Source organism: Rutidosis leptorrhynchoides, chromosome 1 (assembly GCF_046630445.1).
Source record: "Rutidosis leptorrhynchoides isolate AG116_Rl617_1_P2 chromosome 1, CSIRO_AGI_Rlap_v1, whole genome shotgun sequence".
In the NCBI taxonomy this organism is placed as follows: Eukaryota; Viridiplantae; Streptophyta; class Magnoliopsida; order Asterales; family Asteraceae; genus Rutidosis; species Rutidosis leptorrhynchoides.
This window is the reverse complement of record NC_092333.1, coordinates 184658016-184662550: the sequence shown is the minus strand read 5'-3', so window position 1 is coordinate 184662550 and position 4535 is coordinate 184658016.

Here is a 4535-nt window from a genome sequence, read left to right as displayed (position 1 = left end):
GTGGAAAGGTCGTGAATGATAATAAATATGTTTTCATGATGCATACGGGCTGAAAATTAGAGTTTTATCATCAGCGAATAATTTGGATAAATAATCCATTTATATGAAGAGTACGAATGAAGCTAACATAGAAGAGTGAAATGAGTAAGTGTAGATTCATCTTATCATTTGACGTAGATATGATTGATTCCCAGATTTCAAGGGATTTGAAGAAAATCTTCTTAATAAGATTTGACTCTCCGGTAATCAAGGGAATTAGGACCCGCTTTAAATGCGATCGTCCATTTTAATTGTTCTGTCAGAGATTTTCTTATAAATTCATCTCCTTCGTTTTCTTACAACTCACACCTTCCGTTGATGCATTTTATGCAAGTCCCTAGACATCTACCCACATCCATTGCAGGTACAACAGTTTACAGGCCACCATGATTGCTCGTTATTATCCTATCCGTGTTTGTATGTGGTTACAAGAACTGCAGGAACGAGATTTAGATGTTTCACTATATTAGACTTAGTCAGACGTACGAGTGAAGCCTCACTAGTACGACTGACAGGCTCATACGCACGGTTGATGCTAAGCTAAGTCACAATTACAACCTAAATGAGAAGACACGAGTGAGTGATCACCCGTACGGCTGATGAAGCCAACTCGTACGTGTGATGAATGAATCGTATGGATGAGTCAACAGCAGGGGTATATAAAGTCTTATGTCCTTCATTTTAGGTTAAGCCTCTCATTTGTTACACACACTCAGATCTAGTGAGCTCCTCCGATTCTCTCTCAGTCCAAATTACCCAGGTGGTGAATAATAGCTCTAGGTGTTGATCTAATCACACTTGATTTAGTTGTGGTTTGACTAAATTAATAAAAAAAAAAAAAAAAAACTTAACCTATTCACTAGAGGGTTTGATTCACTTATTCCGCCATTGTGTGAGTTAAATCTGTTGATTTCTAAGTTCCTAGTCATGTTTCATCACCTTCTATTCTTTCCCCCTCAACTCATATTTTAAAGTATTCATCAATATGCTCCATCCAGTTCTGATTCTCGATATACTTCTAACTTTCATATCGGTCATTCTTCTTTTTCATCTACCGCCGGAAGAATCTATTTACTTCTACTATACTCTTGGGTTTATAGTGTTTCTAGTTCTCCCGTGTCTTTATATTTCTATATGCATCGATATATATGGTTTATAATTTCTGGTTTATCGTTAGGCTTTATATGTTCCCTTATATTTCAAAGTCTCTGCTTCTGTCTTCTATAATCATTATCATTCACAGTTAATGCTCTCTTTTATTTGCTGCAATTTATACCCCAATTTCTATTTCGGAGTTTTGTCCTTTCGTTTCTTCTTCTTGCGATTAAGCACCGCTTGTAATGGTCCAGAATTCACAGATATGAATTTTGGAATGAACATTGTTAATGTTCTAGGAAGGAAATTGTGATGGCACGATCTTGACTTGTCAAATTACTAGAATACCTTGGAAAAGGCCGAATCATCAAGAAATAGTTTCTTGATATTTTAGAGGATAAATAGAATACAAGAGTCGTATAACATGGCACATGATGATGTTATGATCTGTTAATCATCACGTTCCATTTAGAAACTCAGCATGACTTACTGTAATATAATCACGTTGATCAAGTGTCATTATATTATACTAATTCATGCTTCAGTTCCCAACACTACTTCAAAATATTCCTATTTTAAACTTGAATGTTTCAGAATTTAGAAACTAAAATAGTTTCTTTTATGATGTAATACAGATAGCGCGAAGAGGTAAATGATTTCAAATAAGAAAAATTAAGAAAATATCTTCAGAAATATGGAGGATATTTATAATGAAAGATATGATGATATTTTAGAATTTCTAATATCAGAGGATGATGAAGAATATTGTCCGCAGGGGTTTAGAGTTAGGAGCAAGGTATTCGTTAATGACTTCAGCAGGTACTGAATCATTTGGATCCTTTGAAGTCAGGTTCAGTCTTTGTAATTTGTCCACAGCCTCCTTCCTACTTTGCTCAATCCGTTTTCCAGTTCCAAAACTTCTCTTTTTCTGCGCTTTGCCAGCACACTTCATTATTATCATCCAGCTTTTACCGTTTAAAGTCGTTTATAGTTTTTGCTGCTTCATCAGTATTGTTTTTTTCCATTTTCAGAGAACCAATTCGTAGTTCGGAGTGTTTTTCAGAAACTTCACATTCAAATTAAGTCCAGAAGATAGACGTTATATATACACATATAACTGTTGGCGTAGACATGCTGCGAGATTTCAAAATACTGATTGCTAATTCCCAATGATTCGTATGGCAATTCTCATTACAAGATGCGAATGAGTAAATGATGGGGTTTCAATAAATAATTATAATGACTTTTTGGAGAGGCTAAAGTCAAAGGGTAATGAAGTTGTTGGTACATCTGCTAATAATGTGGTGGAATGTAAAAGGTTTCCTGGTAACGATGGTGTATATCTCAAGGTTATAATAAGGTTAGTCTGACTGAAAAGTCGAAGTTGACTTGCTGGAGCTGTGACAAAACTGACTACTTTGAATAGGAGTCGCAAAGTTATTTTTGCTAATAAATGCCAAAGAATCTGACGCGGATACGTTGTTTAAACTTTTACTTTGGTTTCAAGAGTTTTTCGGGTACATAACTGTGGGTAACATGTGGTTGGATCCTCATCTCGATTGTTCATCATTCGAAGTGTCTTCAGAAATTTTCGAAGGGTTTGAACACAGATTGTAATCGTTAACATACATTTGATGTTCTAACACAGTTTTGAAGTCAAAATATAGCTTGTGAAAGATGTAAGGATCTAAGAGTGATGATTTTGGTCATATCTCGAGTTGAATTTTGAGATTTCAAGATCAGAATATGTAATTAAATTTTGAATGAGTATGGTTGTTTTGATTTCTATAAAAGAATGTATACTGTTGTGAAAGTAAGGAGTATAATGGACGATTTGCTGAATCAGATTCGAAGAATGTAACATATTATTTGTGAATTTATATATCTCTCGGGTATTACCTACCCGTTAAAAAAAATATCATAATTAATATTTTGTACAAAAGAATTTTATTACAGTCTTTATGAAAAAATATATATATATATATATGTATATTTTCTTCAGATGTAACATAGATTTAATGAGTTAATGTTAAATTAAACTCATTTGATTTACGGTTGAAACTATAATTCAATAATCCCTAAAGGCTTTAAAAAGTACATAACTTTTACGCAGTATTTCTTTAATGACATTGAAATTATGAATCAATACTTCGTTATTTGTTGATGTATGATGTTCGGTTCGTGGAATTCTTGTGAATTTCGCAAAGTACGAATGATGTTATCTGAAAAGTTTCGGGTACATCGATGATGAAAGTGTAAAATCAAATATATACTTAATTTATTATGAATTGGAATTTGTTGAATTGCGACAGAGATTGTAGTTAACGCTGGTTAAGTTGCGGCCGAAGGACGTACATTATTGCATATTTGTAATATGAATTAACCGAGTAGTTAAGATTCACACACAATAGCTTAGCACGGAAAGATTTATTTCAATATATATATATATATATATATATATATATATATATAATATACATATAATTTCTTCAGAGGGAATGACTTAATTCTTCATAACTCGTTGATACAATATACACGTTATTGATTCGTAATGATGTCCACAGTGATTCTTGAACTGAAGGAGTTTGTGATGTTATCGGTGTTGTTGATTCGGATGTTGACTGTACTGACGATGCTGGTAACGCTGACGGTACTGTTGATGCTGTTGGTAAAGCAAGTTTAGCTTGTTAATCACACACCATTTTTGTCAGGGTTTCTACTCTTCCTTCTATCATTTTGGTACGCTTAACTGATTTATGGTTAGGGCTAGATTAGATAATCTCTAAGACTTTAGAGATTACATAATCGCCGTGGAATGTTTCTCCAATGAAGTTATGAATTAATACTTCGTCAGTTATTGTTGTTGGTACTCCTTGGTATCTATGGTGCGTATGACGTTGATGCTCGTGGGACAGATTGTGAAGTTGAGGTTTACGACGCGGTTGTGGTTGGAGGTGGTAATGGTACTGTTGGCGTTGATGATGGTGGTACTGGTTATGCTGCTGCTGCTGCTAGTGTTTGTAATCTCTGCACCATATTCTCCAAAGCCACTACCCGAGCACGAAACTCGTTGACTTCTTCTATTACACCGGGGTGATTGTCGGTTCGGACGAGCGGATAAATAAAATCTAAAATTTGATGTAATATATAATCGTGATGAGATACTCTGGAAATGAGCGAGAACACGGTATTTCGGACAAGTTCGCTGGTAAGTGCTTCAGGTTTTTCGTCAAGAGGGCAATGTGGTGGATGGAAGGGATCACCTTCTTCTTGTCTCCAATGATTGAGGAGGCTACGAACCCATCCCCAATTCATCCAGAATAGGTGATGACTGATTGGTTGATCTATTCCGGTCACACTGCTTTCAGAGCTTGAATGGGATTCCATTTCGGAATCTGAGT